This window comes from Cygnus olor, chromosome 3 (assembly GCF_009769625.2).
Source record: "Cygnus olor isolate bCygOlo1 chromosome 3, bCygOlo1.pri.v2, whole genome shotgun sequence".
In the NCBI taxonomy this organism is placed as follows: Eukaryota; Metazoa; Chordata; class Aves; order Anseriformes; family Anatidae; genus Cygnus; species Cygnus olor.
Genome location: NC_049171.1, coordinates 115,869,655 through 115,894,319, shown reverse-complemented (window position 1 = coordinate 115,894,319; position 24,665 = coordinate 115,869,655). Strand labels below are relative to the sequence as shown.

General features: G+C 38.5%; 1 long non-coding RNA gene across 1 annotated transcript; it reads right to left on the bottom strand.

Annotated features, from left to right (window-relative positions):
• Window positions 1-15,482: 15,482 nt before the first annotated feature.
• On the bottom strand, window positions 15,483-23,784 carry LOC121068231. Its single transcript, XR_005818730.1, has 3 exons — window positions 23,697-23,784; window positions 22,942-23,090; window positions 15,483-15,561 (listed from the first exon to the last, which is right to left on the bottom strand). It is a non-coding gene; the product is annotated as an uncharacterized LOC121068231 (long non-coding RNA).
• Between the last annotated feature and the right edge of the window lie 881 nt (window positions 23,785-24,665).

Below are 24,665 nucleotides of genomic sequence, written 5' to 3'. Positions count from 1 at the left end.
GCTGTCTCACAGCAGCTGTGGATCTGATTCGCTCTACTCCCATTTCTATTACTGCCTGACTTACAAGTGACAGAGCAAGTATCACAGGCATCAGCAACAAAGCTGCATACATCAGAAACACTCAGGGGAGGATTTCTGCTCTAGAAGAGCAATTCTTGTAGTTCTGTGGCCATACCACCGCTAATGAAAAGTCACGAGGTCAGATGCCTCCTCAGTTGACATCAGTGGATTAGCATGGTTGTCACAGGGGGAAAATGTGACTCAGGATCTCCCCAAGAAATAGCTACATCTCAATGAGAATGAGCAGCTGCTAGTTTGGCCTTTGGTCTCAGTTTTATTGCCAAGCATATAAAAAGAAATGTTCAAATTTTTTATTCCTTCTTTCCCACAGCAGCTGACTCAAGTAACTTCCTTCCACCACCACCCCTTTTTTGCTAGATAGCCCATAAAGCTTTACATAGACAATAGTCCAATCTACAAAGTGGCAGAATTACCACCTAGTTATCTAAATATTGAAGACCAGGGCATCTAATGCAGTAAGCCCAGATTTAGTGTATTGCGTTTTCACAGGAAGAACTAAGTATAAAGTAGACAGTGCAAGACAACAGCTGCACTAATGAAATCTTTAGCTACAACAGATGTAGCCCATGATTTGTAAAGGAGAGACACACTTGCATCTTATTTCTATTCTTCTTTTCTTTGTTATCTGTACCCTGCTTTTTATTGTTTAAATGAAATTTCTGAATCATCAGGAGATTTTTGTGGTTATATAATGGCTGCAGCCCATTCCTACCACCCTTGAATTTCACTGCAGGCATCTGGCATGAGCAGTAGAACTCTGGAGGGAGTCTTCTGGGTTTAAGACCACCAAAGAGAAACAATTACAGCTTGAGGAGAGTGAAAAGGAGAAATTCTTGGTAGACATTTGTGAACTCTTTTTTTTTTCTGTATGTAAACCAGTTTCAAACCTACATAAGTAAAGAAGGTTGCAAAGTTCAGTTTCACTGAAAACATCTTTTCCCTGACTCCATTTAAGACAGATAGCAACACTGAAAAAAGACCAAAGTAAGCAATGGTCAGTATGTTAAGTGATAACAGTGTTTCTACAGTCAGCAAGGAAAATTCTCATTAACTCTTTGGAAAAATTGCACTGAGACTAGCATAAATGGCCAATGAGGCAGAAGAAGTATGGACTGTTTGTTTCAGAGTCCTCATAACCTTTGTCACAATCTTGACCCCCCCAGGCCACAGCTTTACTGCTGAGGCTGTGGGACCTGGACTTGGCCGCCCTGACATCTCTGCAGCTCATCTGCATTGATGCTAACGTAATTCAGATCACATACTGGACCATGGGGCCTCTTTTGCCAAGGTCTTTCACCACGTGAAGTAATTTACACTTCTGTGGCTTTTAGCTGGTTTCCGAAGGAAATGAGGCTTATGAGAGCATGTTGCATTTGTGGGCGTGGGTGTTTCCTCCCCGCCCCAGGAACTTCTGAGCCCACTATCCAATTTCAATTGAATTAGACGCAAATACAGAACTGGTTGCAAGTAAGTTACCATGGATAGAGATGGACAGGTTTCGTTGTGGGGACTTCCTTAGTGACAATGAGGAAAGGCTTAGATGGAAGGAGAGGAGAAGAGGCAAAAGATTCAGGTAGTATCATATCAGTCTTGAAAGGAGTATCTCAGCACAGAAATGTTACTGTCCAAAGGACAGTAGGCACATTTCAGAGAGAGAAGCATGCCAGACGGAAGTGCAAATCAGAGCACGATGGTTAGAAAATATTCATGAAAATTTTTTAGAAGATGGTCAGAATATTTTTGACAGAACTTTTCTACATGAAAGAATACAGTTTTGTTAAAATGTTCCATGGAAAGAGATTTTCACAGTGGTGTTCCTAACATGCAGGAAAGCTTTCTAGTCACTTTCAGAAGGAAAAAAAAAAAAAGAGAGAGAGAAAAAAAAGTTTGGCCAAAACCATCAGTTTTTCTATTTGGGATTGGAACAGTAGTCATTTCTTCTTGTGAAAGCACCATTGGTTTGGGTGAACTTGTCTTCCTTCCAAGGCAGAATAAAGAAAAATTTCAGACACCTGGAAGCTGTCATGAGATGGAAATGTCCTTGCTGGAACAAGTAAGAGATAACTCCTGAGAACACAGGGTCCTACAGTTCCCAACTACAGCCCTCCATGGAGGAATCTCATGGAAGCAGACTACTCAGCTAGCTTTACAGAGCAGTGGCCACTGGGAAGGCAGGGCTTCACATTCAGTGATCTATGCTGTTTATTTATTACAGACTGCTTTATGGACTTACTTGAGCTCACTTCTATTGCATATATTTGGCTCAGTGCATCGTTAAAGCTTCTTTAACTTCTTCAGGTTTTCACAGATCTCTGACATCACCAGCAACATGTTCAGAATGCCCATGAAGTTTCTACTACAATCGTGACTTCAGAAATAGATACAGCAAACACCACTTGAAAAATCACAGTTTATCAACTTCTTCCAAAAACTTACTGGGATCAACTTACATTTTAACAAAATAAACGGTCATGCTCAGTCAGGTGAAAGAGAAGGAAAGAGGAGGTGAAGAAATGCACTTTTTGTAATGTAGCCATTTCTAAACATAGAAGCTGAATTTCACACACCCTGATATGAAACAGAAATTCTTGAAACCTTCATTCAGAAGGTTTCTATTTCTTCAGACCTAGGCTGTGCAAAGAACATCTCACTAAAGAGGCCAAAGAACATTGCCCGTAACGTACACATACACCAAAATGCATCAAAACTGAAAACCAAAGAGTAACACCTTTAATTTTAACTGTTTTCCCCAAACAACAACAACAAAATCATTTTTAGAAGAAGAAAAAAAAACAGATAAAAAACAAAAATCAATTTACAGAAACTGCTATAGTGCTTCCTTCATAAGAACGGCAGCATGGGCTTATTGCTCAAACTATCATTTTCTCTAGAATGTTTTAATCTAAGTGCAGGTTTCGGGCCCAGGAAGGGTTGCAGGTAGGGTTTCAAAGGCTAGTAATACCCAGTAGGGTCAAAATAGGGATTTTCAGGGCTTTTCTGACTTGTGGAAGCCTACATCTATACTAAAAGACAGCATTACAAATTCATCTCATATGTATAACAGCATACTAAAATAGACAGAGGATTGTCATGGATGAATTATTCCTCTGCAGGAAGCTTGAGTGAAGATTAAGAAAAATAAAGTCCAACATCTTAAAAAAGAAGAGTAATCTCAGATTTTTTTTTTAAAGTTCTCAAATTAAAACCATGTTGATAATAAGTAGCATGCTGGTACAAATGCTCTGCCTAACTTCTGTGCAATTAAAGACTGTGCTGAAAAGCGAACTTCTGCCTTGCAAAAGACAGATAATTTAGACCATGCTTCAGAATCCACATCTCACGGAGCCTTTGGCTTCTCCAGTGTGCATTTAAATAACGAACAGCAACTGCAGAGGCAATGAGGACAGTAGTTGTACTGGTGGATGACTGGCTGTGAGGAAGCGCACAGAGTCCTCCACCTCTCTTAGTACAGGCCTTTGACCCGATGGAAGAATGCAAAGATTCCTCTGGGGCCTGGCTATGAATATGAACCAAATATTTTCAAATCCCATTTTCAAACACCCTTTTCAAAACCTTCCAGATTCAAAACTTCAATGTGACAGCCCTGGATCTCAGCTCCAGTCCTCTCATCCTCAGCATTTTGTTAGCAGAAGTTTTAGTCTTGTACGAAAATATAGTGTCTAGAAAGTATAAAGTGTTTAAGTTTTATATGTTTTTGCAGTTTACTTAAGATTAATGCAAGCACTACTTCTTCCAAACATTTACATATTTTGGTTCTGATAATGAAGTGCATCTTCACACACTTTTCTTTATTGGGTAGCCATAAATCTGTAGAGAGAGGAGAACCCTACAAAAACAATGGAGGTAGCATGGCCCAAGCCAAAATAAATTCATATAAGAGGAAACAATGGGAAGCTGGCAAAAACAACATGAAAAAAAAAAAAAGGAAGTTTATTGGATACACACAAAGAAAAGACCACCCTATGTGTGTGGCATATATTTGTGCTAAGTCTCACATCTTTTCTGTGATATGTATTTTTTTTACAAGGTTCTAAGCTTTTTTTTTATGAGGTGAATAAAATACACAAGAGCAAAGTCTCCAGCAGTTAAAGGGCAGTAGTAGATGTCTCTGTTATGCATTTGCTTCTAATAGAATTCCCATTCATTTTCCTTGAACAAATCAAAACCGTTGTTGGAAAAAGTTCTTTAGAGACCAATGACCCAAATTATCCTCTCCCAAAGGAAGGAAAGAAGCATTAAATGTTTGGAAACCTGCCCCCAAACATATATGCACAAAATGCGTTGTTGAGCAAATGAAGTTCACAGTAGTTCCTGATGAAATCCTGCGTGATTTTGAGCTCTAGCTGAGGGACTTCAAAGGACCTCCTGCAAAAACATGCTCAAAATCCTACACTGCCCTGCACTTTCCCATACAAGCTTGCTTAATTTATCTTGGAGGTGCAATGCTTTCCCTCATTTGAATTCAGCTAATTAATTTTGTGTAGATGTCCATTTCAACATCAAATGTTCCTCCAACATCAGTGAGAGGTCTACCTCTTGCCTAGCTCTCTTCTCATACCATTTATCATCTCTAATTTGAATCATGCTCAATTATTTAAGTCTTTTTGTTGTTGTTCTTGTACTCTGCTTTTATCAAGAGCAGCTTTTAGCTATACACAGTGATTACATTCTTCTAAGGATGTGGTAAGTGCAACGGGCTTTGGTTACTTCTTGTAGGACCTGGAAACCTGTTAGTGGTGAGGGAAGGATGCTAGCCTCCAATGTGTGGGAGAAATGACTAAAATGAAGCTCATGACAAAAATTAGCAAAAGAAAAAAGGAAGCTTGAACACATGGAAAGAATTTTGGTGGAACAAATAAGATTTGCTGGACCCTTCTCATATGATTCAACAATTCTGTTGTTACACTGCAAGCTGCAGTAATGGAAAACAGAACAACAGTTAGAGGGTGGGAGGTAAACTGAACACAAAACAATATGTTACCTTGTAATGCAGAAGAGGTGAGGGTTACATGTTTATGGTGCATTAAAATGCATCACTCACTTGTCGAGATAAAAATCCTCTTAAAATCCTTTCAATCATTGTTTTCTTACATTTAATGTATTAGCAAAAGTTCTGCATTCCACAAAATAATTCAAGATCTTCTCAGAAGAGAGGACTACTGTCCCTCTTTGTCCAATAATTTTCAGATTTGCAGAGTCTGAGCAGCAGTTTATCTCTGGAAAATATCTATGCCAGGTTCAGAAGTAGATTCCTGTAAAACCCTGCTAACTCATACTTCTGAAGAAAGCATGTCACCACATTTCCTGGCGTGAGGGTCTTGAATCTGAATGCAGCTTTTAATTTTCTACAGCACAGTTCATTAGCTTTTACCACCCATTTTTACTGCACTTGCACCACTTTTCAGTAAATGTATCTGTAATGTTAACATTCCTTACCACTGTATTAAGAATCCTTGAATATTTATGGTTCTCATCGAAAAGATCTGTCTTAGCCGAAGACACCAAACTGCAGTCAAAGCTTTCACCTTAAAAACATACATTTCTAATCATGATAGATATGAGGAAAATTTCAAAGAATCATTGGTGACTAAAGAAAAAGCACTGATTAGACACAGGAAAAAGCTAGGTGTTCCTCTTAGGTGAGAGTTTAAGAGCACTGAGTTCCAAAAGAGTTAAAACTACAAATAAGCAGTCACCTTCAAGTGAAAGAGATGAGAAGGCAAGTAAAAAGAATTCAGTGGTAATATCATGGTCTTTTTTTTTTTTTTTTTTTAATTATCATTACTTCTTAGTATTTAAGCCAGTATTACTACATAGAGAGACTGGAGTTGCATGTTTCTGTTTCAGGAGGTATAAGGGACCATAGCAGAGCTGGGCACCACCAGGCATGGCTAGCATTAATGGTGCCAAAGTTTCACCTAAAGTGAAAACAAAAAAAAAAAAAAGAAAAAAGAGAGAGATCTCAGCCTGAGATTTCTAACAACCACTGTGCAAAACAGTTAATTGAAGAGGTGTGTCTGAAACCACGACCCCTGCCTGAGGTTAGGTAGTTAATGTATAGGTGCAGTGAGGCTCCTCTATAGGACTGAAGGGTCAGAAATAACTTCACAGTATTCTGCAAGGACTATAATTGTTTTACCCTAACAATCTTAGAATAATAATAAATAAATAAATAATACCAAGTCACAACAGAGATGGTATTTCTCTTTCCTAGTGAAGGATCTCAAAGACTCTTACCTCTTTTCTAATCCTATCCATTTTGCAATGTCTAGCTTCAGAATGAAGAAATTAGTTGCACAAAAAATTGGTAGTACAAAAGTGCAGCCTCGGCACATGGAGCTGTACATTAATCACAGAGATCTAAGGAAGCTGCTCATATTCTTGAATGTGTCAAGTATTTAAGCACCTTAGAGTGCTATCAGTGTCTCAGGTGCCTATGCACCTTGACAGAGCTCCCCTACAGCGCTCTCTGGAATGGAGGCTCTTGCATCCATTTAAGACTAGAAGAACCTATAGCATCCTCTTAGAGCTGGCTCTGACTCCCACTGAAGCCTACAAAGGCATTACCATTGACCTCATAAGAAGCAGGATGGGGCCCATAGGAAAAGCTTCAGTATAGGAAATAAATTTTCTTGCCATGATTATACTCGGTTTACCAGACAGATAGATTAATTCCAGACATGATGGGTGAGAGATGAAGTTTGAATTTCCACCACACCCACCCAAAAGGAACTGCAGTAGGTTTCCTTTTATTCTCCTTCCCCTTGCCCAGCACCACCGCCACCTGTAAGAGGACAAATCTTAAACTCACACGGACACAGTTATATAAACTGACATTCCAGTTAATGGTTGCTTTGGAAATTCCCAAGCTATGAGCTGTCCTGCAATCTAGAAACTGTGGTTTCCAAACATGAGCTAAATCACAAACCACTGCACAAGGAGTCAAACATTCCTTGTGTCATTGTTTCAAAACAAAACTTGTAATATTTTAATCTCATGACCGCAAGAGCTTGTCTGTTGTAGCATGTAAAGATGATCCAGCGAGTTAGGAAAGCACTTCAGCTTCTACCCCGCTTCCAATCATTGATAAATCTGTAGTCTGTCAGAAATACCGGGAACAGAGGGCCACAGTGGAATAGCTATTGGCTTAGCTACAGCGAGGATAAATATGGAGATGATGATAGAGACACCCAGACAATACTGTCTGCCCTTCTCACAGGTGACTCAGGGAACAGGACATGCCCTGAAAGCAGGAGGCATAACCTTTATGTTCTCCTCAGTCTCATGTTTAATCTTGCATTCCCACGGCCAGGACTAACCCTCTTCCCTTCTGTAGCCATACCATTGTGCAGCAAAGGATGTCAAGCTCTCTGGGTCTTCAGAACACTGAGCAAAAGAATCTGCATGGCCTGAGGAGGAGGTCACTCAGTTCTGATCTCTACTTTCCGAACATTTTAATCTAAATTAAAACTTAAGAGATCACAACTGTCCACATCCAGAGTTCCATAATCACTAGGCTTGTACAGGCAGGATCCTTCTTGACTGTGTTTAACAGTTTTTCCTGCATCTTGCCTTCTTATAGAGCTCCATCTTCAGTGCTGGAGAAGAGTACATTCCAATGTGATACCACAGATTAACAGCCACCTGAGACAAAGGCTGCTACAAGAAGCATCATTTAGCATCTCAGCAAATTCCTCAAATCTGCCCTTTGTTCTCCTGTAATTCAGTCAACTCAGATGTCTTTGCAGGCTTTTTTTTTCTTTTTTTTTTTTTTTTTCCTGACATCCTTAACAACTGGCTTCCTAAATTGTTACCTCTGAGAAGCAAGGAAAGAATGACATTCTGCAAGGTTATTTGAAATCTGATGACGTAGCACACATGGGTGAAATTATCATGTCAATATTTTGTTACCTGATGATCATCCCTACCTTAATGTAGGAAAATCCAGAACCCTGCAGGAGTAATACATCAAGGTAAAAAGGGGAGGGTCAGAATAGAAGAACTTAATCTAAGACAATTATTTTTGTCTGCTGTTTCCACCTAGAGTGCCTTACGCGGAACTATTCTGAAGCAATAAAATACAACTAAAATTTTCTCACGTTTAATTCCATGGCGGAGTGCAGATGTCTGCAAAAGTAAAAATACCCAAGTATTTCAGCCCACAGAGATTCCAGGAAAGTGACATGAGTTTGACTGATTCAGGATAATACAAACTATCAACTTTCTGAAGTTCCAGGACATAGAGAGAATTCCAGATTTTGCTTGATCAGCTGAAACAATTTAGGAAATAAGTTTCTCCAACTCTGTTGCCAGAAATTTAGCAAAGAATTTCATGTCAACATTAAGATATAGCTCTATAATTGAAGACTTTGTGAGTCCTCCTCCCTGGCTTTCCTAGTAGGTGATATGATAAGGTGATATGAGCCCTGGAGAACAAGGCATCTTTCAACTTTATTGAAATCTGGAAGCTAGAAGAATGCTCAAGATTTAAAATAGATTCAGGATTGAATAAAAAGAAGAAAAAAAAAAAAAAAGAGGCCAGCTGAAACAGAGGCTCTACTTGTTTCCATATTAAAGTTGCTTTTGTCACTTTCCTGTTCACAGGTTATTTCTTCCAGATCAGCTTGCATAGCTGAATTTATTTATTTATTTTTAACAGAGAAACACTTCGACTTCCACCTTACTCACTTTCAATGCTTACACACTGAAATGTGTTTCAAAGGATTCTTATTGCATCTTGTCATGCCATTTTGTGTTGTGTCTACCTATAAAAAAAAACAACATTTGCTTGGATGGGATGAACACTCTTGTTTCATCCCATTAACCAGGTAGATGAACTCACCACCAATCAAGCAAAGGACTGACCACACAGTCCCTCTGAAGCCGTATAAAATGACATTCGTAACAATTTGTATGGGGCAGTAGGAAGAGCCTTATAAAGTAATGTCCCTGTAAAAATGCATCATAAATTTAAGAAAGTAGATTTTGGCAAGGAATGTTTTTCTGAAGAAGTTTTTGCTGACTATGCACAGAGTCTCTTTGGGATGGATGTGGTTGACCAGCAAGTTCAGTCCAGTCCCTGACAATTGTCCCTGGTAGGAATCTGCAGCTATTCAATTCTTCTTCTAAAAAAAAAATGACAAAAATGCTTTAAAGTTAGAGACTGGAAAAATAAAACCATGCAGGTTTCTACAGAGAAAGTGTGTTTTGGGGATCCTTTGATATGCTCTGTTTATTGTTGTAAGTAGCTGTAAACCACAGTCTATTTTCATTGTTGCTCTGAACTGACTTGCACATCTGGCTGTCAGTGTTAATGTCAGCTTGGTGGGAGACTTCTCCAGAGATCTGTGCATGATAAATAAGGTTTCTGCAGCATGGTGCACAGGTCTGGGATTTCTTTCTTTCTAACCTTACACTGAAGGCTCATAACGAAAGCACAGAGACTCATTAACAGCATCCAAGGTTTCCAGCTAGGCCCAAAGTTCCCTAGCACACACGCAGCTTTAAGAAAAATGAGCAAGTAGCATGCCAGTTTGGTCTTTGTTAACCGCTTTGACCATAACCTTATTTGTTTGCCCATGTCCAATAAAATAGCACATTTTAGTGGTCAACCCTACTGTTGTCTCCCCACAGGTCCTGTGGAAATGTCTGATGCACAAAGGCACTTGGATTGTCTGAAGATTAGCAGGTCTACTGTGCCTTATCTAACCGCTTGCTGGTAAATATGGAGGTAACAGAAAGTGGAGATACTAAGTAGTGACCTGCTCTGTAGCACCAACATATCATTTTACATCTCTGTTGTGCTGCTGGAAGCAAAATAAGGGAAAGCCAAAAGTTTGTCTCACTGAGCACGTCAGAAGCTGTACACTCCTACAAAAGCCTAAGCTTACCTCAATCCCACAGCTACTTCACTGGGTAATTTAGGCATCTCCTGTAACTACTTATTCATATCATTACAACACCTGAGCAGGCTGTCCCACCCTAAAAACTGAGACTCACTCAGCTGACTTATATCGCTACTTTCCAGAGTCTTGTTCACTAAGAGAAAAAAAGAAAAGAGAGAGAAAAAAAGAGGAAAAAAAAGAAAAAAGCAGGTCCCATACCCACAGAGTCATTCACGCAAGGATCTGTATATATCCACAGAAGGAGACTATTCTGCCCTGAAGAGCTTACTGCCAAAGGGGCACAATCCACAAGCAGAAAATAGAGAGCTGTAACACAGAGACGGTAAGACCTTTTTCCAGAAAAGTATTTACATCCTTGAAAGGTTCCAATGTAGGTTGGAATTTAAATCTGAGTCTCCACAGTTGAGAAACCAAAAACCTTGAGAAACCTTTAATGAAGCTTGTGGACATGGACATTAGCTTTAGCTTTCATATTGCTCAAGATTTCCTGGGCTCTCAGTGCTAGGTTAAGCCAGTGTCCTACTACTCACGTCCAGGTCTATGTGCTATGAGTACAGCATCACTCATGGAAACTCTCAACACTCTAAAAACAAAGATGTTGAGTTCTAAGGAGAACATTGTTGGTTTTGAAACCTTCACTATTACATTTACGTTTAATGTGTGGATTTGGAAAATGGAATTAGACCAGAAATGTATTTTTAATGTGCTTCATTTAGTTTTGCAACTCCCTGCAAACCACACAATCTGTGATTTTATTTTCTGAGGAATTCTTTATTTTTATACGAAATTTGGCTAGATGATCAATGAGCCAAGATACTTCATACACTGTACATGTATAAATGAGCTGTAAATAGGCTCTTTCTTTCTTATGAAGAAGGGCTCTTCCAGTGCTTGATACACCATGGCATTTACTTTTGTAAGTATTTTTAACTCCTAGACCTCAGACTGTAAGTTAGGACAATCTTCTGAAAGTAACCAGTAAAAATTACTGTGAAATTACTTCAAAAATAATTAAAAAAATAATCACAAACATGACTGCAATGTGAAAAATATAAATAACTTATCTTAAAGAAAAACTACAAAGATGACGAAGGACAATGCCAGCACCAATGCCAGAGTGCAGTATGCTCTAGAAAGTTCTAAATTTCATCCTATCAAGACCAAAGTTGAAGGTAGTATTTAGAACTATCTTATTTCTAATACCAAATAATTGTAACACTGACTATAATTATAATATATAAAATATAATTATAATATTGAATATTATAATAGTTTCTAATTATAATACTGAATCCACTAGAGTAGGCAGGGTCTTGATTTTAGAAATTCTCAAATGTTTATGAAATAATGTTTATGCAACTTATCCTGAGTAGACTGTTTTGATGCCCATGTGAGCATTTGGGAGACTGAGTAAAACAAGCTTTAGAGAAGCAGCTATACAGAAAGAAAGAATCTACCAATTCATCCTATATCTGAATCATTACAGAGCAAGGTCCCTCAAAATCAACTGACTTTTCCAAGTGTGCACTTTTCATCATGCATCAGTACGAAGAGAGAGTTTCTTCAGGAAAAGTGTCATTTAAAGACAAAGTTGGTGCTTAGTTTTGTGTTTGGCCCAGAGTGGTTGCTTAGTTTTTACCACTGATGTCTGACAGCTTATGTCTGATATGAATGATTTGTATATGCAAAACACCAGGGGAAATAATCACTGGCAGATAAATAGGACTAGTCATGAAAGAAAAATACAATAGGAAAGGGGTCTTCCATACAGTCCCATTACACTGTTCCCTCAAAAGACAGAGTATGTTTTTTTCTTTTTTGTTTCAGAAATTGTGGATGAGAAACATTTTATGCTCTCAAAAAATTTATCAGAAGTTAGTTCATGAAAGATGAAAAGACAATTGATTTTTTCCTTTTCAATTTCAATTATTTTCCCATTAAAAAAGCACAACATATTTCTACCAAATGACAGCCTTGATGGAAGAGGTTTGAACTGGCAACCCCCCCTCACATACCAATAACTATTGCAATGAAATGACTTCTGCCTACTCTAAAAGCACTGTTAAAAAAAAAAAAAATTCTTTTCTCTTGGCAAAGCTATGTCACAGGTCTACAAACAAGTTAGAGTATTATCAGCAACATTGACAAAGACCTTCCATCTAGGATTCTATCTTCTTTCTCACTGATAATGAAAAGAATATTTAAAATGCATCATACCAAAGGACCAAAGCTATTACAAGTATTTCTATCAGGAAAAATGCATATCTTCTGCAGAAAGAACATTCACACACATGAAACAGTTGGAGAGTGGTGCAGCTCCTTAAGCTGTTTTTATGCTCTAACAAACAGAATTTGCAGATTATTATTTTTTAACCTAAAACAATTTATAATCAAGTTTAAGATTCGTATTTCCCCCCCAAAAAAATGCAAAATATGACAGTGTTACAAGAAACACTTAACAGTGGCAATAGGATATTTGTCAGTCCAAGATGAGCATATGAAAGTGTTTGGTAAATGATGTTAAAGGGAGACACTTTAAGCACAATGTGTTAGACTTAACTGACTTGCAGTAGCCTCTGGGTCCTACTGGCTCTGTAACCACCTGTCCAAAACCAGACTGATTGCTGCAGATGAGCAATGTTAAGCAGAATTCAACATACCCATTTTGGCATCAAATACAATTTGCCAATGTAGTACCCTCCTTTGCAAAAAAAATACAGAAAACAGTATGAGATGATGAAAGGGAAAGGAAGAGGTTTAAATAAGCAACATTTCATGGAACACTGGAAACTAATTTTGCCTATAGCATCATAACTACTTCAGCAAAATTATACCTAAGAGAACAGCTGTGTTAAACTATGCCTCATAAATTAAAATAGTACCTCATTAGCTCCATTGATTCTTTCAGAATTCTTTCTCCCCTTCAACTTTGCATTACCACCATAAGATGATACTTTTGCAATGTCAGAATGAAACAGAATGCCAGCAAAAGCGTAACAGAGACATTGCCAAGACTAGCAAAGTTCAATGAATCCTGAAGCTTTTTCTGATCTAATTCCAGCTTATAAATGGTCAAGGCTTTGCAAATTTTATGGGCCATCTGCAGGCCCGAGACAATTTATGTCCTCGGTATTACATCAGATCTTTAAACCCTATTTTCATGAAAAAAACAAACATAAATTTTTTGCTTAGCAAAACTCTTCTTATACCCAATTCCGTAAATATACAATAAAAACTGATGTCTTTTCACACTTTCTAATATGTGGTGTTCTTCCATGGTTCTGCAATGCATTTAGGCATTTTTAATCTTCTCTCTTCTGCCTTTTCCTATCTCCTTTCAACCTCAGCAGAGGAGCAGTGAATAAGGTCTTTTCAGGGTACACTGAGAAGTGACCTGAACCTTTATCCAAACCGCAAGCCAAAATGCTTGTGGTTTGACAAAGTTTGGTTAACATTTTTTCCTGGTTTTGCCTCACATTGGAAGTAAAAGTGACAAAAACTCTACTGAGAGAGGTTCTTATGAGATTCCCTTTCTGATTTTGCACAGGTGTAAGTTTCAGATCATCTGGATATCCCCATGCAACCAAGTGTTTGTGTAACAGGAAAAATAAAACAGGACACATCTTGTTTCTCTTGCACTAAGTACTCCCAAAGGAGTCAAATTAATCAATTATAAAGTATACACCAACACAGTTTGTATGCATCACTCAGTACACGCTCATACTTTAAATTCTCAAATTCCTCCTCAACAGAGCAGTAGTGATAGTTGTCATGTGCTATACTCTGTAGTCAGAATGGAGTTTATATTTTAATTTTCTAGGCATGTCCCCTATTTTCCCACTGAATAATCTGTTTTGATGACTTGCTTTTGCTTTTAATCCCAATAATTTTGATTAAAGGAATTAGAAAAATTAGAAAAAAGGCAGTAGAAAAATATCCAGAGAAGCATAGCTAAGCTAAACAAGATGGTATTTCTTGGCATAAGGGTGCCACCTATTGTCGTGACAATTGATGTCAGAAAATGTTGAACAGACGTCTTTGGAAAGCACAGCCCTATTCATTCCTTCTTTAGATCACTTTAAACCTTTCATATAATTCAGCTTTGGCAAGATTATGTTTCTGTGTAACATTCATTGCTCCTTCCACTGTGTCGCAATTTTGCAGAGCACAATGATTACCACTGTAACTGATTGTGCCATTACAGTTATCCTTTCAGATGAGACTTTTGTAAGTTGGTCTGCTATACCTATTACTAGGATAACAAATAAGGTCCCAAAAGTGCCTGTATACAATAATATCAATGCAAACACATTACATGTATTTGTCTAAGAACATAAACATAAAATTGGCAGGTTTTTATGAATATAAACACATGCATTTGATAAAAATATATCTAACAGTTCCCAATTTTCATGATTTCTGAAATTTTAAAAATTTATACTGGTTTAGTATCTAAATTCTACTAGGTACCTAATTAGTTGAGGACTGAGGAAAGCAGAGAGAATGGCTAAATAATAGTTCTACTTAACCTTGCAAATAACACCACTATATCACTGCTGAATTTGAAGTGCTTCCCAACAGTATTCTCCTGTTTCTCTGACCAGCTCCGTGTGTAAATTTGGTAACCTTGTGAAGCACAGTTTTCAGCTACAAAAGCACTGATGGCATCCTTGTGTGCTGACCTAGTAACAACAAAATATACCAGCTCTGCTTTAGCCCTTTGCTTCAAACTTGAAGACTAGGTTTCAGTGGAATTCCAGCAGCTCAAAACACTAAACTTTTGACTATTTTCAATTTTCATAGTGTATAACTTAGGTCAGGTTTGCTTGAAACTTTCCCGGGATGCAGAATGAAGCATTTTATTTCTTTTCCTGAACAAAATACAATGACCATTTAGCCATTTGCTTCTATAACTCAACTCAAGAAGTATAAAAATGCAAAATAAAAGATCTACTTGTGTTCTTGACGCTAACAGGAATACAAAACCAATTAACTGGGAGACAAAGCATGTATAAAAATAATCTGTGGCTCATTCATATGGGAACTGCTAATAACTACGCAGAGAAGCTAAAAGGTGTATAAATGAGTGTACTTTTATTTAAAAAGAAGTGCAACCTCCAGTACTTATTTTTTGTGGACACTCACCTTTATACAGTAGTCTTCAATAATGGATAACAACTGTTGAACAGTCAGACCATCCAGCTGCTGCCAAGACCACAAAAACATCTGTTTCCAGGCCTACTGTTTTGGGGGGCTTCTATGTTGACAAAACACTGGCAGAATAAATATGGTGCTGTGACAGATTATTATCTATGTTTTTGTTGTTGTTCTGCACATTCTGCAGCGGTATCAGGATACAGATGAATACCTGTCTCAGAGCATTTATTTGGTTTGGTATTGACTTATGCTAGATTTGAACTTTCAGCTTAAAGTTTTTTTTTTTTTTTTTTTTTTTGCCATCCCAAAGAAAACTCACCAAATGCGAAGTGATGCAGGACTGTCTTTCCCTGAGCATACAGGTAGAGAGAAACAGGCCATCAAAAGTAGAATCAACCTGGAAAATACAAATGCCATAAATGCTGTTAACCTGCTTGTTGAAGATCATTTGAGCAGACACAACCCTCAAAGCCCATGGCTGAGTCTGAAAAGTTGAAGCTGTGACTAGTGTCATCACTTTCTCCCTTCACATCAAAATCCCAAAGGCCAGCATGACTTTGGTTCTTGTCTTCCAGCCATAGTTACTCTAAAATTAATACAGTCATTTCAGCTTCACATCCACTGTTCCAAGAAAAAATGTCTTATTCTTCATGGATAATGGTAGCAAGAGAAAGAGGAAAATGCTATTATAATTTGGCGACTATTTGTAAAAATGTTTTTGTTTTGTTTTTAACCTTTTTTTTCCTCATTAAAAAGGGGGAAAAAGAAGTAAAGAGGAAAAACAAGACCACAGAAATTCATTCATTCCAGGTTCTTGCTATCTACAGTTAGGGACTTAGAGATGTCTAAGTTTGGAGCATCCTATCCCTCTGTAGTCAGCTGGAGGACAGACATCTACAGTCTGAGAGTCTTTGCAGCCACCTCCCAACAAATAAAATGGAAATTAAAATAACCAGATTGAGAACTTTCTGTCTTGGTTCCTGCCAACAGATAAGCTCTACGCGTTCTCTAAGGAGTCATATAAATATGTATATATATATATATATATATATATTTAAGCCTTGAGTAGAAATAAGAGGTTGTCTCTGAAACTAAGTCTTTGGAGGGGTTTCTAGGTAAAAAACAAAGGGTATAAAATTCTGGGCCTTGTCTCTCAGCACTTTACAAGAAGTCTGTATCCACAGAACTAGTTTCAAACCATCCTTTCACAGGGACTAGAGTAGCTGTAGTAGAATGCACCAAGTGACCAAGGACTGACTTATTTGTCGATAGGCCTTAGATCTTTCCAGAAGGACTCCCAGCTGGTGTCTCAGGTGGAGGTGGAGAGAAAAGGCGCTGGGTTCCTTGAGCATCGAATGGCAGCCTCAGCCTTAAGGTGAGTATAAAGGATGTGGAAACAGATCAGCTGCCTAGAGCTCCATATGGCTTCAACAGCTGCTGAAAACTCAGCTTTCTCCTTCATTCTCTGTCCTGACAAATAATTGAAGTTTCCAGAGAGGCTGATAGAAAAGCAGATGCCTCCCATTTACACCAGTAAGTGCCTCTAGGTTACAGCAGATTCCTCCAGAAGCAGACAGGTATAATCATAGCATAGAACAATAGGAAAAAGTATATTCAACAAAGATATTCACACAGGCCCAGTCTTCACACCTTTTGTACAAAGGTCCCTAGTTTATATACTAGCATTCTGCATTTCTGTTTTAAAATCAGTAAAGATATATCAGCACAATAATCAAAACTGGTATATATACAATTATCATGATGTAACTGAACACCCTTGCTGAACTAGAGTTATGTTACTGAAACTTGAAGGGTATGTGCAGAGAACACCCTAAAGCTGGCCTCAGTGGTAAAGTTATACATAAGTCTCAACACCACAAGGCACTTGCTTAGGTGGACCGGGAATGCTTTAAAATCTTTACTTTGGACACTTCACCTCTGTAGCACGCTCATCTACTTTACACCCACCACCCAGAAAACCACACATCCTTTCAACAAAATTAAATATTCTCAGTGTCGCAGCTTATAACTAACAAAAACACTGAGGGCAGAAGAAAAAAAAAAACAACATAAAACACACACAAAAAATAGATCTAGCCAGTAGTGCTTGGTTAGAGCTTCATATTTATTTAGCATTGCCTTTGTTGGCAGTTAAATGCAGGTTATGGTCAGGTAGTGTCAGGGTGTTTTCCTTTATCAATTCTGCCAGCTCTTTCTTTCCTCTCTTTTCCCCACTCCAAATCCCATTTTTCTCATAGAGGGAAAAAAAAAAAAAAAAAAACCCACACACATCAAGAATGTAAACATGGATTCTGAGTCTCACACAACTTTTCCATCCCTTGAAATTCAACATGCACTTGTATATGACTGGGTTTCCGTTTGCACTTAAAGTTATTTTCTTGGCAAAGGAGAGCTTGGAGCTGGCTAGTGAAAAATCTATCCTTTGCTGTAGTTTGCTCACATAGTTGCCTTAAAAAGCCAAAAATCACAATCTGATGTACAAAGGGAACACTCAGTGGCTTAGTAGCCTGCCTTCTCCGTTGACTTGCACAGTATATACTCCCTTGAGTTAAAGCATGCACATCAATTCCCCTCCTTGTACAGTCTTTCTGCTCCACTGACACTGCAGTGCGATTGACACAGTCCACTGTCCACACCAAAATGAACAAACATGAAACAACACCAGAAAGATGCCTCTGTCCAGTATTTCTAACTACAGAGAGGAAAAGAAAGGTCTTATTCTTGCCCTAATTCCTGACATAAAATATGACCACAAGGATTCTGAAAATATGACCACAGCTTGTCTCTAATACCAATGTCACCTGAGAGCTGAAAGCCACCTGGCCAAAGACCTTTTACAACTAAACAGACAAAAATAGTTGTAAAAATTAAAAACTGTAATAATAATCAAGGGACTTGCTTGGTATGTGAGTAAAAAATTTAATAAAAAGAAAGAGCCATCTATAGCTAGCTTCTGCATTTGTGTATGCAATAGTCATGCTCCATGCTCATTCTGTGTCTGTACTCAGAAATCTGACACGAGAGGTGTGCTCAAGTCCCCTTTGCTGGACTTGCTCCATGTCTTGGGAACCAGAACATGGCCTGCATACATCTTTCAAGCAGGGAGCATGACCAGGAAAGGAGCCAATGGATGCTCCGATACAGATGACCATGGGACAGAACATACATGCCCAGTGGGACTTGCAACACTAGCTGATCCTCCAACTGACTATCAGCACAAAGAAACCGAATACTGTCATAAAATTCTTCATTCTTACAGGGCAAGTTTTACCCTTCACAGCCTGGCGCTACGTTCTGGCAGAAAGGCATAGAGGAGGAGCTACATGCCAGCATACGTTCTCATTTTAGTAAAGTCTTTGTTGGTAGTGTTCAGTGAACTTTGGGATACCCTCCAAAGCTACTGAAGATAATAGCGACCTTTCTTTTGACATGCCCAGGTATTCATTTGGGCTCTAAATTCACATTACATCAAATAAAAACATACACACTAGGTCTGATTTCTGCTGCTCCCCAAGTCAGTTATTAAAGTGGATTAAACTGGAGGTAGAGGAGCCCCGCTTGGCAAAATCCCCTCTGTCTCTCATTAGGTACGCTGCAACCTTGCAAGACATTATAAATTTGCTTCACATAAACAGTGAATAATCTGCTTAGCAGTAATAGCAGGAAATGCAAATACTCCCTTAGCCAAGGGTAGACTAACACTACACTGGCAAACCCACACTCCCCACCTTAGTTTGGGAATGGTTAAAACAGTATAAAAGTGTAACACCAGTGGATAAAGCCTGTAGCATGCTGTACAGCCAAGAAGTAATATTTGAATTCATGTGGGGAAACATTTTTGTGTGTTGCAGAGACCAAAACTCAGCCTGGAAGCCCCATGGGAGAGCTGATCTGGAAACGCTGTATAATTCTGTCTTAGTTTCCTCATGGAGCTGGAATACAAACAGGTGACGTATTGTGTACTCTGGACTTCTCTTTGGAAAACTGGGCTCTAAACCACAAACATTTGTACACAGTCTCACCCTCTCACCAGGGCCATCATCTGTTTAAAAAAAAAAGTGCAGGAAATTCAGTGTGACAAGAGGATTGCCACACTCATTATTTTTGCTACTTACTCTGATACTGGGTGGGCTTCTTCTAAAAAGAAAAGAAAGAAAAAGAAAAAGAAAAAAAGCCCCACTTTCTGGAATCTTGGGAATTTGGGTGCTCCTTTTCTTTTAGATTTTAGTCCACAGAATTACAGAGAGAAAAAAAATGAAAACATGCACTCTATATTATTTTTAAACAAAAGTAACTTATTTTAAAACTGTCTTTCCTTTTAAGTCTTGGTCATAATATTGTAAGCATTTATTGTGTGTGATTTAAGAACCATTACAAATAATTAGACTGTAGATCCCTCCCCTCTATATTGCATAGGTTACGATCCACACCATTTGAATTATCCAATTCACACATTATTTATCATGCAATACTTTTCCTTCCTGGAAAGAATTTCCATTTCTTTATCTGTGAAACTCTTTTGTTTGTTTTGCATGAGACAATGAACTACTTTTAAAGACAAACATAATTCTCCTGGGGAATTCCCTGTTTGCTGGAGTACTTCCTACACTTACACCAGCCAATTCAAACTGATTTTCATATATAGCTGCATTACCAAGAACTATGGATGCAATTCAAGTTATATGAGCACTTTCAGTCCTGACTGATAGACAGCCCAGTTTTCACCTGGTTTTGTTTTCCCATGAACATCTATCTGCCTTATGTGAACTACAAGCCATACACAGTAAGAACATTTGTTTAAAGTAGAAAAATCATCTACAGATATTTAACATCCCCTGTGCTCAGCAAACAAAATAACTCTGTGCCAGTAGTCTGGGATCCCCCTGCATTTTGCAGTTTGTATGAAGCACATAGCATCCTTCTCCAGAAAGTACCAAACTAATGACCTCCTCTGTTCATTCCTGCCAAGTAGTAGTTGGCAAGTGAGGAACACATTTCAGAGAGCAATGCCTTTTACTGATGACATCTTTACCCGTACAGCTACATTTTTGTTAATTTAATTGACCAAAGCAAATTGATACTGGAACAAGAACATCAGTTTGCATGTTTCAGCATAACATCATAGTAAAGGGGAACCTGCACATACAGATCCAAGCAATATTAGAAACCAAAGCTGAATCTGGAGGCTCTCACATCATTTGCAAATCTTGTAGGCAGATAACAGCATTTTAAAAAAAAAGAAAAAACAACAAAAAAAAAACAGCATAACATTTCCCTTTATGAGTTAATTTTTTGATGTTGTACTATAACCATTTTTTAAACCCCAGAAACAGAATCACAGACCGCATGCAAAAGTAGATGATGTGAGCCTCAGCCTACGCAAGCCTACCTAACCCTGCTGTGCAATGTACTGACACAAGTCAAGCTTGAGATACCGAGAGCCACAATAGTCTCTCCATGTCATGAGGCATAGACAAAGCTTCATTGAGCAAACAGCTTCAGATGCTTTAGGTCCTCCCTGTACCTTTGGGTCCCTTCACTAGGGATTACTGACTTCTCTCTCCAACAGCTGCAAACTAGAATACTTGTCTACAACTCTTGCTGCTTTCTTAGGTAGGCAGTGTGAGCTACAGGTAATCTAGTCAGGTTTCACTGCTATATAACTCCTTTAGACTGACTGGATTAAAAACAGCCCTGTGTGTATGTAAAAGTCCTATTTTCACCTGGTCACACTAGCTTTATTTAACAAGTTCTCCCACTTACTGAAAGCCTCACTGTAATTGAATTGCTTTTTTCCCTACAAATCCTCTGGCATTTAGGAGAGAGAGTTATCTGAGCACTTTCTCTTTCATTTTTGAATCTCCACTTTTAAATTCTCAAATTTATAGTGTACTTAAATTAGAGAAAAATCTCTTGCTAATTTAGACCTGAACTGCTCCCTATATGTACTCATCTTCAGTAGTGTACCATTGCCTGGAATGAGTGGATTCCAGCAGACTGGTGTCAGTGGCAGCAAGCTGAAGCCTGCTCAAAACTGTTTGCAGGATCAGGACTTTTTAGCCTGGAATGCATCATTGTAAAGGAGCACAGTTTTCAAATATGGCATCTGCATTCAAACACTGACACTCACTGGAGGCTCTTAAACGCTTCTTTTATGTAACTAAAGGTCAAACTGAACCTCCAAATGTGGAATTTCTGACATCTAATTAAGTAGCCCACATTAAAAATTGGGCCAGTTTTTAATTATGTCTGGAGAATACATGAGTTCAGCTGAGACAATTCACACTCACCTCATGTGTTTGTCAGTGTTTTTGATGGTGGAACTGAATAAATATTCTTTTGCTCCACAGATGCACTGGATCAAGGTTTAGCTTGTTACGCATAAAAAATAAATCAGCTCATATTTCCTTGACTTCATTTTTCCAGCTTTGTCATTCTGTCTAGGAGCATACTGCACGGTCAAGCCAGGCATGGCTATGCATGTTAATAACCTTTGGAAAACTCTGGATACTTCTGTGCAAAATCCTTTTTATTTTTTTTCCAAATAAATACTCAAAGCGCACCTGGTGAAAGATACTTTTCTATTTTTTTTTCTCTCTCTTTTTTTTTTTTTTTATTAAAGACTGTTTCAAAATAGGAGTTGAAATTAAAAACAAAACAAAAAAACACCAGCCTTAAGTGGAACTGCAACTGTGGTGCTGCTTTTTAAATCAAAAAGACAGTGCAGTCTTCACAGGATATGGCTCCCAGCCAGTTGTTTAATGCTTGTAGGTCAATATACAACCAACTCAGCTTCTGCTGCCTAATTGACAAACCACATATCAGGCACAGGAAGGTTAACAACTGTGCTTTCTTTCACCTGAGAGCCTGTGTTGAGTCCCTGGCCCCTCAGTCCCTTTTTATTTTATCATTCACAAATATCTACAGTGAGCTCCCTCCAGGCACAACAGACTAACTGCATGCCTGAAAAAAATGAGACCACTGGTAAGCAGTGGGTGTCTGGTCAGTCAGGAGCCAGGCTAGCTGTTCATCATGCTCCTCGATTTCAGACTGCCAAGGAGGTTTAGACCCACTGCTCCCAGTGTAAATTATCTGTGGATGAATGAACCAGGAAGAATTTCCTCCAAAATATTTTTGATTAATGGAGTCATGACACCAAATGTCAATGCATCACCAAGCAGTCTTGATACAATCCAGTAAGGTATTCCAGCTCGTTTGTCAGGTACCTGAGATTTAAGGTAAATATCTCTTTGCAAAAACAAACATTAAGAATCTTTACACAAAACTGTTCCCCAAAACACCAACAAAGGAGTAACCTTTCTTTTACTGTGTGTCATGTTTTTGTTTTTCCTCTCCCCTCTGGTTTTATTCCCTGTTTAAAGGCAGCAAACACACATGAAAGGGTAGATTCCTGGAAGAAGGCACCTGAGCAAAGACTGAGCAGAGAAAAATATTGACAAGACCTAGATATACCTTCTATTGCCCAGGAAAATCACCTTCCACATGTACTAAACACATGCCCTGATTATTTTCCCCATTCTGTCCCCTCTACAGCATGGCAATCAAAAACAAAGGAAGCAAACAGATGACACCAGACCCCCATCCAATATTGTAATACCTTAGCATAATGGAGATATGATTCATACTAGATATTCCAACACATTACGGGACAGGAGAAGCTACTAATATTATTCCAGGCAATGTTCTTGTTCAGATTTCTGGGGATATTGCTCCTCCTGTACTATACTAGTAATACCTTGTACTTCACTCTGACGAAGCTGCAGCGAAGTCCAGCAATGTAAGCATTGAGGTTTCAACTCTGAGGCTGTAAGACACTGTATAGTGTTAAAAAAAAAACATCTCTGCGCATGCTGCTTCCATTAATGCTGAATGGATAGCTGTCACCTGTAAGAGAAATAACCTGATGAAGACTGACAGGTAGCTCTGAGTACAACATCCACCCAACTGATGCTGAATTATGCCCTGTGTTGCAAGGATGTAACGAATCTTATTCCCTCACGATGAGTACTGTTTGTCTGAACAGCTAAAGCCTTACATTTCTCTCTGAGTTTGATATGCACTTTATTTGAAGGAGACACTGAGTAGTTCCATTAACAGCAGAGACCACCTGCTTTTATTAGCCAGGAGAGACAGGATGCTATTCTGCCAGCTTTTGCTTTCAGTGTTTTTAGGATTTTCTGACCTTTGTTCATTGATTAGGCTGAGCTTAAGTGTGAGGATTGTCCCCATCCAATAGTCTCAGAGTGACAGAATTACCTTCCCTATCTAGCTCCAATGAGGAACAGAGATAATTTTGCAGAAATTGTGAGTTTGGGTCTGGGGTTTAATTATTCTACGTAAAACAACCTTCCCTGTATTGACTACAGATGGCAGATCCCTCTTAGGCCTCCTTTCTTGCTGCTAGGGTTTGTGCTACTGGAGGAAGAGATCAGAATAGCTCTGTATCATCCTTCTAACCACCTGTTTCAGGTGGAAACATCAATTTCTTACCCTCAAAGGTTCTTGAAGAACAATGTTTTGAGGATATGGCCATTCAGCAAGGAACCTCCTTGCATGCACAGCACAGATGCGAAAGTAAAACGATGGCAGCAAATCAATCCATCTGAAATAAAGCAAAAGAAGATACAATACTGCAAAACAAGTCAAAACTGATAAACACTTTTATTTAAACATTTGATGATAGCTAGCAGGACGCAGAACACAAGAGAAAAAACAGAAGCCAAGTTTCGTGTTTAAGCTTCTTCTGTACTTTGACAGACAAACCCCTAGCCTGCTTGATGATCTCTTGCCTTCCCCCTCCAATTCCAATTTTTCCTATAATACATAGAATGGTATCTTTAAGAAGGTCAATACTGTAAATAGTGCACAGATACAGGGGTTCTAACTTTAGGTCGCATTGATTTCTGGCAGGAAAATTGCTTCAGCTTTGGAAACGCAAATGTATCTTCAAAGATTTGAAGGCCAGTTGCTGTTTCTGCATGTTTGTTTCTTTTCCTTACGTGACACTGAGAAATGCAATTCCTCCTGTAAAGGGGGGAAAATTCCAGTATCTATCATTTTGAAGGATTACAGTCAGTGCCATTAACTTGCAAATGCAGCTCTAGTCTAAATTACATTTTCTCTTAGGGCATTCTGAAAGTGAAACTGAGCCTGAGACTTGAAATTAAACTGGATTGGGAACAGAAAGCCTGAGAATCTTTCCCATTTCCGTAAAGAAGCTGAAGCCATTTTACGTGGCATACAACACCACTGTATAATATATTGTCATTTGCTTGGAAGACAACACTCATCTTGTCCGAGTAGCTTGGAGAAATGGAATTGTTACAACTTACAGAGTTAAGTAACAAGTTCATTTTAGTTGGATGTTCAAAAGCTAGTTCTCACTTTTCTTAAGTTTAATTTTTTAGGCCTTCATACCTCTGAGCAATTTAATTTGCACAAAACTATGTGTATTTTCTT